This window comes from Vigna radiata, unplaced genomic scaffold (genome assembly GCF_000741045.1).
Source record: "Vigna radiata var. radiata cultivar VC1973A unplaced genomic scaffold, Vradiata_ver6 scaffold_322, whole genome shotgun sequence".
Taxonomy (NCBI): Eukaryota; Viridiplantae; Streptophyta; class Magnoliopsida; order Fabales; family Fabaceae; genus Vigna; species Vigna radiata.
In genome coordinates this window covers 63,683-74,856 of record NW_014543606.1, presented here as the reverse complement: position 1 = coordinate 74,856, position 11,174 = coordinate 63,683, and positions in this window count along the sequence as shown.

The following is an 11,174-nucleotide window of genomic DNA, read 5'->3' as shown; positions in this document are numbered from 1 at the left end:
TAATTTGGTTAAGAGATTTAAGAATAGACATGATTAAACACAATAAACTTGATTGAGAATGTACTTTGGTTGAATTTATTGTGAATAATCTAGAAAGGTCTTGCATTTGATTGAGAATGTACTTTGATTAACTGCATGATCGACATCAAATTAATTAAGAGTGTACTTTAATTAATTTGAAACTTAAACAATAATCAATTGAACAATGATCTGTGAATAACCGATGATGAATCTATTTTGGAAAAGAAGTGGAGTTAGCCTGTTTCTTCATAATTGTTTTTAAGTTTTCTATTTGTTTTACAACAACCTTTAAACATCCTCATTTTTGTTCTTAAGCATTGCATAACATACATAAATTTCAGATATTCGAAAGCAATTCCGTGTTCGTTGGGAGACGACTTAGGGTTACTTTAGCCCTATCTACTTTCTTGAATACTACTAGGCAATACTGAAGTTGCCTTGAAAAGTAGTATTAATTTGATAGCTTCAACAACAGCTTAACAGTGTCCTTTGTGCTAGACTCATATCCTCCTATTGTTTAGATAACCTTGTAAAGTGTTCTTCCATAGAAGTTGAGGAAGAGTAGGGTATGTTGGATGGTTCAACATCAGAAGGAGCAGCAACACTTACTGGGTCAGCCATATGAGTATCAATGTCATCATTTTCATCTTCATCAGGATGGTCATCATCTTTGTGGATAAGAACTCTTCCTCTAGTAATGAATCCCATCTGACGAAAGGTAGTATCTCCAATTTCCGAACCAACAGCTTGAATGGCTTGGACAAGTTCTCCTTCAACATTTACACCTTTGTATTCCAAAATTATAGAAATAAGAAGAGCATAGGGAAATTGATAGGAATGAGATTTCTTTGCTTTTACCATTGTGTCAGCAATGAGAGCAGGCCAATCAATGTGTATGTGATTTAGAATCCCATACAGAAGAAGTAGATCCTACTTATAGCATTGAACATGGTTGGTTGCTCTAGAACATAGAATCTAGACAATCAAGTAGTGGATCATCCTTTCTTCAACTTTGAAACCACCAACAAGCAATTGCCTTCGGTTGGCCTGCTGTTCAGGGTGGCGCAGGAAGGATTGGAAAGCCATCAACCTATTGAAGTCTTGTAATCCTAAATGAACTTTTACACCATCATCCCAGATGGGAAGTTGGGCAACGTTAATCCACACATCATCTAAAATTATGCATACGCCCTTCACCTTAGTAGATAAGATCCCATCTCGATATCTCAAGTTGAAGTAGAAAACTCTTATGAGATTGGGATAAATGCAACCTTTTTGCTCTACCAGATGCGTGATTCCTTGACTAGCAAAAAGATCTGGAAATTGAAATCCATAGAAACGGAAAAAGTCAAAGCGAATATACTTTACCACCATGATTCTCCTTTCTTGCCAAGAATTTACATAGTCTGCATGTTTTCCTTGATCTGATATCCACCCATCAATGGTGGCANGANGTGGTTGAGAGGAAGAGGATGCTCCAGCAGCTCTACGACGATGTCTTCTTGAATCAGCCATGGAGGAAGTTTAAGAAAATGAGATTTGGAGAAAGAGAGGAGAAATGGAGAGGATTTTAGCTCTAGATTTGATTTCAGCAGTATTTGGGTGCAAAGGAGTGTCTAATAATCGATTATGGGGGGCTATTTATAAGAAAAAATGGAAAAACTAGTCGTTTATAGCCGTTATGGGACGCTCCAACGGCTCTATTTTTTAAACTGTTCGTGATAATCGATTATGGCTCGAGATAATCGATTATCTGCTCAATAATCACTACCCAGAAATTGCATGATAATCGATTATGCCTGATGATAATTGATTATCTGTTCAAAATTTCCCAGATTTGAGTTTTGAGTTTGAATAATCGATTATTGCTTTGTGATAATCGATTATGAAGCGTCAATTTTACGAAAAAGTAAAAATCTTCATGATCTTTTGATCCTAAGACATATCTAATACTCCTAATTCTCTTCTAAGTTCAAAAAATCTATCTGTAGGTAGTGCCTTGGTGAAAATGTCAGCTAATTGATGCAAGGTATCAACATATTCAATTTGGCAATCCCCCTTTTGAATATGGTCTCTTAAGAAATGATGTCTAATTTCAATGTGCTTAGTTCTTGAATGCATTATGGGGTTCTTAGTCAGATTTATAGCACTAGTATTATCACATTTTAAAGGAATATTATCAAGGAAGATATCAAAGTCTTCCAGTTGTTGTTTCATCCATAAAATTTGGGCACAACAATTGCCTGCTGCAATATATTCAACTTTAGTGGTAGACAAAGCTACCCACGCTTGTTTCTTTGAGTGCCAGGACACCAAAGAACAACCAAGAAAATGACATGTTCCACTAGTACTCTTTCTATCAATTTTGCAACCACCATAATCTGCATCAGAGTAACGTATTAAACTAGGTGAAGCATCAGAGGGATACCAAAGTCCAAAAGAAGTAGTTCCTTTAAGGTATTTTAAGATTCTCTTGACAGCAGTCAAATGGGACTCTTTAGGATTGGCTTGATACCTAGCACACACACACACACTTTGCATAATATCTGGTCTACTAGCAGTTAAGTACAACAAATATCCTATCATGCCTCTAAACATAGTTTCGTTCACTCCTTTTCCAGATTCATCCTTATCTAAGTAGCATGAAGTACCCATAGGTGTACTGGCTTCTTTGCAAGTATCCATACTGAATTTCTTAAGAATTTCTCTACAGTATTTTGTTTGGGAGATGAAAGTTCCTCCATTCATTTGTTTTATTTGTAGTCCTAAGAAGAAATTTAGCTCACCCATCATAGACATCTCAAACTCTCCTTGCATTATTTTTGCAAATTCTTCACACAAAGAGTCATCAGTTGACCCAAATATGATATCATCTACATAAACTTGCACAATCAAAATGTGCTTGACTACCTTCTTAATAAATAAGGTTGAGTCAACCTTTCCTCTAGAAAAATCATTATCAATTAAGAAAGTAGTAAGTCTTTCATACTAAGACCTAGGTGCCTGTTTAAGACCATACAGTGCCTTTTTCAACTTATAAACATGATAAGGAAATTTGAAATCCTCAAAACCAGGAGGTTGACTAACATATACCTCTTCTTTTATAAATCCGTTTAAAAAAGAACTTTTCACATCCATTTGATACAGTTTAAATTTCATTAGAGATGCATATGCAAGTAATAATCTAATTGCTTCTAACCTGGCTACCGATGCATATGTTTCATCATAATCTATACCTTCCTCTTGACAATAGCCTTTTGCAACTAGCCTTGCTTTGTTTTTAGTGATGTTTCCATCCTCATCAAGTTTGTTCCTGAATACCCATATGGTTCCTATGACTTGATAATTATCTTGCTTCGGAATAAGTTCCCAGACTTCATTCCTTTCAAATTGGTTTAACTCTTCTTGCATAACAACACACCACTTATCATCTTGAAGAGCTTCCTTTATGTTCTTGGGTTCTATCTGAGACACAAAAGCTATAATTAGACAGAAATTATTAAGATTGTGTCTAGTAGTTACCCCTTTTGATATATCTCCTATGATGTTGTCCAAAGATAGTCCTCTTGGTTGCTGATAGCTTTTAGGATCAACCGTTTGAGGTGTTTCTTGAAGTTCNAGAGGATAGTTCTCATTTAGATACATCTCTTCAAGAGCTTCCCTCAAATAGTCTTCATCACCTACAATAGGTTTATTTGACTCAAGAGGATTTACCTCAAGGTCCACAATCTCATCAAAGACAACATGCATTGATTCTTCAATTATTAAAGTTCTTCTATTGAATACTCTATATTATTTGCTAGTTAAAGAGTATCCTAGGAAAATTGCTTCATCGGATTTTGCATCAAATTTACCAAGATTATCTTTTCCATTATTCAAGACAAAGCATTTGCATCCAAAAATTTTCAAATGTGATACATTTGGTTTTCTACCATTCAACAGTTCATATGGAGTTAATTTCAGAATTGGCCTAATAAGCATTCTGTTTAACACATAACAAGTTGTACTTACTGCATCAGCCCAAAAATATTTTGGCACATTAGATTCATTCATAAGCATTCTAGTTAATTCTTCTAATGATCTATTTTTCCTTTCAACAACACCATTCTGTTTGGGAGTTCTAGGAGCTAAAAAGTTATGTGCAATGCCATATTCTTCACAAATTTTTTCAAAAGATTCATTTTCAAATTCACCACTGTGATCACTTCTCAAGGTTTTGATTTTCAAATCTTTCTCATTTTGAATAAGTTTAGCAAAAGATTTAAAAGCCTTGAAAGCTTCACTTTTCAAAGTTAAAAAGAAAGTGCAGGTAAATCTAGAATAATCATCAACAATTACAAGAGCATAGTAATTTCCACCAAAACTTTTAATTCTAGATGGACCAAACAAGTCCATATGCAAAAGTTCTAAAGGTTTTGATGTTGAAATCATGCTTTTAGATGAAAATGAAGATTTNGTTTGTTTACCTTTTTGACATGCAGAACATAATTTGTCTTTCTCAAATTTTAGTTTAGGCAAACCAATCACAAGATCTTTAGAAATTAATTTATTCAAATTTTGCATGTGAATATGTGCAGCTCTTTTATGCCATAGCCAAGGATTTTCTTCTTTAGCAACTAAGCATGTTACACTATGACTAGATGCACTTTCAATATCAATCAAATATATGTTAATGTGCCTAACACCTTGCAAAGCAATATCAGTAGAATCTTTAAAATAAACAGTGCATTTATCACTTTCAAATGTTACCTTGAGACCTTTGTCAGATAATTGACTTATGCTTAGGAGGTTATGCTTGAGACCTTCAACTTACAGGACATCTCTTATAGTCAATGCGTTTCCTCCTCCAATGCCTCCGGTTCCCATGATTCTACCTTTGTTGTTATCCCCATAAGTCACAAATCCTTGCTTCTTCTTCTCAAAGGAGATGAATCTTTTCTTGTCACCAGTCATGTGTCTTGAGCAACCACTGTCAAGATACCATAATGACTTCTTTGACTTAGTTGGTTCCTACAAAACAAATTAGCAAGAATTTTAGGTCCCCAATCTAAATATGGGTCCTTGGGGTTAGTTTATGCAAGTATATATCACTTAACAACTTTAACCCCTGCATATTTGCCATTTGGAACATCAAAATGTTTAATGTTGCATTTGTTTGATGTGTGACCATGCTTCATATAGTAAAAACAACACACATTACTCACTTTATTTTTAACAAAAGTCCCTTTTTCAACCCAAATTCTACGAGTTTTTCTTACTTTGGACTTATAATTTTGATGCATGTTTCTATTTTTAACATTGCCTTTATTAAAGTTGGTCTTAGCATGTGAAATATTCTTGATTGCCTTTGCAAGTAAGTTTTCAAGTATGTCAATATCAAACATATGACTCTTATAAGACAAACACTCAACAGGTTTACCAGTAGCATTTGCATCAAACAATTTTGTTTCTAAAGTACTAATTTTATTTCTTAAAACAACTTCATCATCAAGCAATTTGTCATATTTCAATTTCAATTCATTGTGCTCCTTCTTAAGCTTTTTATGTGCAACATCAAGTTTTTCAGACTCATTCGTTAATTCAAAGAAAGCCTTTTGCAAGTCTAATTCACTAGATTTAAAGCTAGAATCACTTACTTGGCTTCCGGTATCTTCTAAGTAAGCCATTAGACAAGTATTAGCTTCCTCATCTGAATCACTTCAGCTTGTTGAGCTGGAAGCATTGTCCTCCCAAGCTATGTAAGCTTTCTTTTTCTTTTGAAATTTTCTTTCCTTCTTTTCCTCACTTTTCTTGTTCTTTGGACATTCAGTTTTCATGTGTCCTCTTTCTCCACAACCATAGCATTTTACACTTGAAGGAGATTCTTGATTTTCTCTCCTTTCTTTGCGGAGTTTGTCCTTTCCTTTTGCCTTCATAAACTTGGCAAACTTCTTTATCACGAGGCTCATGTTTTCCTCATCATCAGAATCATCATCTTCAAAAGTTTTTGAACTTTTCCCTTTAAAGATCTCTGACTTGAAGGCAAGTGTCTTTCTTTTTCCTTGATCTTCTTCAGCAGTTAATCTCTTTAACTCAAGTTCGTGCTCACGAAGCTTTCCAAACAGAATTAACATCATCATTTGAGAGAGATTTTGTGACTCTGAGATGGCGGTCACCTTTGGTTGCCAAGACCTGTCCAATGATTTCAAAATTTTTACATTCAATTCATCAGTATCAAAGGTTTTACCCAACCAAGTCAAGTGATTCACTATGTGAGTGAAACGCTTTTGGACATCAGAAATTGTTTCTCCAGGTTGCATTCTGAACATCTCGTACTCCTGAATGAGAGTGTTCTTCCTTGCATGTTTCACGTCCTTTGTTCCTTCATGTGTGACTCTGAGGACTTCCCACATTTCTTGTGCTGTCTTACACACTGAAATTCCAGAAAACTCATCAAGGACAACAACAGGTGAAATAATATTGCGAGCTTTAATATCAAACTGAGCTCGTCTATTTTCTTCAGCAGTCCAATTAAAGTATGGTTTTTCTACCTCTACACCATCAATTGTGCGCTTAGGAATATAAGGACCATTTTGTACAACTTCCCAGATGCCTTTGTCAACAGACCCCATAAAGATTTCCACTATGACTTTCCAGAATGCATATTTATCACCAGTAAAAAGTGGTGGTCTATTAATAGAAGCACCCTCGGCATACACAAGGTTTTGGTTGTGACCGACCATTTTCGCAAATTTTGAAAAACTATCAAAGCAAGCTTTGATACCAATTGTTAGTACCTGTAATCGGTATCGTTCTAAGATAGAGTATGACGCAGCGGAATAAAACTTAGAGTAAGCGGAAAACGTGTTCAGTCACTTTTTAAAATTAATTTGTCCTTTTTCGAAAAACAATTTTCTTTCAGAAAACTTATCAAGCAGTTTGTGTGCAGATAAAAAGAACAAGTGCAGGGAGTAGAAAGATCACACAAGTATTTTTATACTGGTTCGATTCAACAGAATCTACGTCCAGTCGTTAATCACTATGAAAAGTGATTAACAATTTCTCTAAGAAAAGGGTTTTACATATTACAACAGTAATGAATAAATGATAAGATTAAACATTCCTTCGACGAACGAACCGGAAGAAGAACATTCTGCCAACTCGAAGAGAACCGCTCCGGCAATCGACCAACGATTCACGAGCTTCTCCTATTCACGAGACCAGGCAGAGCACCTTACTAACTCGAAGAGAACCGCTCCGGCAATCGACCAACGATTCGTGAGCTTCTCCTATTCACGAGACCAGGCAGAGCACCTTACTAACTCGAAGAGAACCGCTCCGGCAATCGACCAACGATTCGCAAGCTTCTCCTATTCACGAGACCAAGCAAGGGAGATTTGAACTCTAACTTCTGAGAACTTCCTCTGACAAACAATATTCTACTGAGCTTCGGTTAAAAAACGTTGCATTTGAATTTCTTAGAAACCCTACATATAGCCATCTGCTCTGAATATCAAAGGTCATGTCCCAACTATCACGAATAATCGATTATTGTAAGTGATAATCGATTATTTGAGTCCGTTACAGGTTTTTCAGAATGTGATAATCGATTATATGAGGTGATAATCGATTATTCCTGTATGACTTGTGATAATCGATTATTGCTTGCCCATAGTCGATTATTCCAATAGAAAATACAAGTGATAATCGATTATTGCTGTTCCATAATCGATTATTCCAGTAGAAAATACAAGATTTATAATTTATTTAAGACTTTCCTACTACATTCAATTTCTACAAATTGCTTTTAAATAATTCTAATGTTATCTTCAAATAAAACTTCTTGCAGCATCATCAAAACAATTTTCTTCAAGATTTACCAATACTCCTTATTGGTAACAAAAGTGACATTAACATTCCAATGAGGAAGATGAATTCTTATATGCATGAAAGTAAAATAAGTGAGAATGAAACCCTAACAACATCTTCATCTCATATCATCCACACCATTCATTCATCTGTGTTTTAGTCCCAATTGATCAATTTTACATTCAATTTTATTGTATTTTAATTTTAACCATTGAAATTATTTTTAAGTCTTAATTAGTTAAGATATTATAAATTGTTTAGTGCCACAAGTCTCTTGGGAAACGATACTTGGCCTTACCATTTATTATTACTTGACATGATTTGGTACACTTGCCAACCGTTAAACAAGTTTTTGGCACCGTTGCCAGGGACTCGTGGTTTATACTATACTTTTATGTGATTCTTAACCAGTTTAGACTTTATTTTTATTGTTTTTTATTTTTTTATTTTTATTTTTTGGGCTATTTGGGTGCTCTAGTGTTTTGTTTTCTAGTGTATGCAGTGCAAGATTCGCACTAGGAGCACAAAATCATCTGAACCTCTCTTTACAGGTCGAAAGTAGAAAATATTGCCAAAAGTAGACGAAGAAGGCAAAAAAGGATTCCCAGAGAACTTTTTGTTAGGAAAATAGGTAGGCTTCTTTACACCAAAAGGGGGGAGGGGTGAATTGGTGTTGTTTCAAAAACAAAATCTTTTCGCAATCTTGAAACAAAAGTATAAAGCTTTTTGATCTTTTCTTGAAATGCAAGTAATGAAAATTTCAATGCAGTGGAAAAACGCAGTTGACTGCTAAACAAATATAGTCGACTGAATTTAAAGAGTGTAGGGATAGAGAAATCAAACACTGGTTTTTATACTGTTTCGGCCAACAATGCCTACATCTAGTGTCCTTCCAACCCAGGAAGCAAGTGCATTATAATGGTTGCGGTTTTTACAATAAGGATTTTATAGAAGCCTCACGCAAAAATATAAATCTCCTCTCTAACCCAAAACCAAAATATAGCTACACAACAAAACCAGACTTGCAACAAGAATCCCTTCTTCTGCAATCTGAACCCACGTCGAACAATCCTCAACGTGTAACCAACACTCTTCATAGGATGTCAAGCCTATCACAGCAGACTTCACAGGTTACCAATCCAGTCAAAAATATAAATCTCCTCTCTAACCCAAAACCAAAATATAGCTACACAGACAACACAATTGCCTTCTCCCTTTGAATCTCTCTCAAGATACATCACCACCGTCTTCTTAGAGAATTCTTGGAGCTGTTAACACAGAGAATTCAATCTGAAACAAGAAATGAAAATGTTAGTGCGTCAAAAGTCTCTGAACAAATCGCGTTCAGTCTATTTATAGTTTTCTGTTAGTCAAATTGTTTTTCAGTCGAATAGCCTACTAATCCAGTCGATTGTATTAAAACAGTTATAACAGACAGTCAACACATTGGCTCTCAGTCAACAAAAATCAACACACATTTATTACAGTTGACTAAGTCATCAATGCTTAACTAACTTTTAAAAATATAGTCGTTGGAACGCGAAACATAACAGAATTCCAAAACAGATCAAAGATACAGTCGAATGTACACATAACAAAGTCGACTGACACATCAAAAAACTCTTCGAAATTCTTTTCAATCCAAAACATCATAAAGCACTAATGTTCAAAATCTTTACAAAGGTTTTAGAATAGTCGAATCCATTACAGGTGTATTCGACTGTACTAGAACTTTGTCACACACTTATAAGTTCGTAAAGGTGCTTGTGATTTTTCACTTCCAGAATGTACTGTTATCAAAGACCTTTCGTTACACATTGTCATACAAGCATGTTCCACAGATATATCACACAATTAACATAGGAACATACAACATAATACATAAAACATGTTCAACAAATATAACAACAAGTTCAGAACAAGAACATGTAAAACAACATGTGTACTGTTATTAAGCATTGTGTTGTCATCATCAAAAACCAGATTGATATAGAGTTTGTGTTGTCATGCATCATCTCAACTTCGATCAAACACTAGAATCTCATAAAGCAAAACCCATCACACAAAACAGAGCACAGTTGAATCAAGGCAGTTCAGTTCATTCAAGTAGAGCACAATAAAAATAAAATAAAATAGAACAAAAACTAAAATTAAAACAAAAAAAAAATTAAAAGTAAAAGTTCAGAGAACTGGGTTGCCTCCCAGCAAGCGCTTCTTTAACGTCACTAGCTTGACCCAATAAGTTCATGCAACATCAACCAGCTGCATAATTGTAGAGAGGCGTCCCACCTCACCACCCAGGTAATGCTTGAGGCGTTGTCCATTGACTACCCAGCTTCTTTGTGGGTCTTCGGCAGCTGGGTGTGTCAACTCAACTACTCCATGTGGGAGGACATTTTTCATCAGGAACGGGCCAAATCACATGGACTTCAACTTTCTAGGGAAAAGTTTTAGTCGAGAATTGAACAGCACATCTGTTGTCCTGGAGTAAAGACCCTTTTTACCAACTTTCGGTCATGATAGTATTTTACCTTTTCTTTGTAGTTTTTAGAAGAATCATAAGCGTGCAACCTCATCTCCTCAAACTTAATAATTTGCCTCTTCTTTTCTGCAGTGTTACCAGGATCAAAATTCAGGAATTTTAATGCCCACAGTGCTCTATGTTCCATCTCTACTGGTAAGTAACAAGCCTTTCCATAGACCATTTGGGAAGGAGACAATCCAATGGTTGTCTTCATTGCACTTCGATATGCCCAAAGGGCATTATCTAACTTCTGAGACCAATACTTCCTTGATGTGGCAACTGTCATTTCCAAGATCCTCTTTATCTCCCTATTAGAAACTTCAACTTGCTTGTTTGTCTGAGGATGATAAGGTGTAGCCACCTGATGTCTTACACCATAGTGCTTGAGTACTTTTGCAAGCTGGTGGTTGCAAAAATGAGATCCTCCATCACTAATGAGTACTCTAGGCGTTCCAAACTGGGAGAAGATTTGCCTTTTCAGAAATTTAATGACAGTGCTAGAGTCGTTCTTGGGAAGAGCCAGTGCCTCCACCCATTTGCTTACATAATTAACTACTACCAGTATGTATTAATTGTTGAAGGATGGTGGAAAAGGTCCAACAAAGTCTATGCCCCAACAGTCAAAAACTTCGACCTCTAGAATGCCTTGCAGTGGCATTTCATGACGTCTGGAGATGGTTCCTGTCCTTTGACACTTATCACAGTTCATGGCATGATTGTGAGCATCTTTAAAGAGAGTAGGCCAATAGAATCCTGACTGAAGTACCTTTGCAGCTGTCCT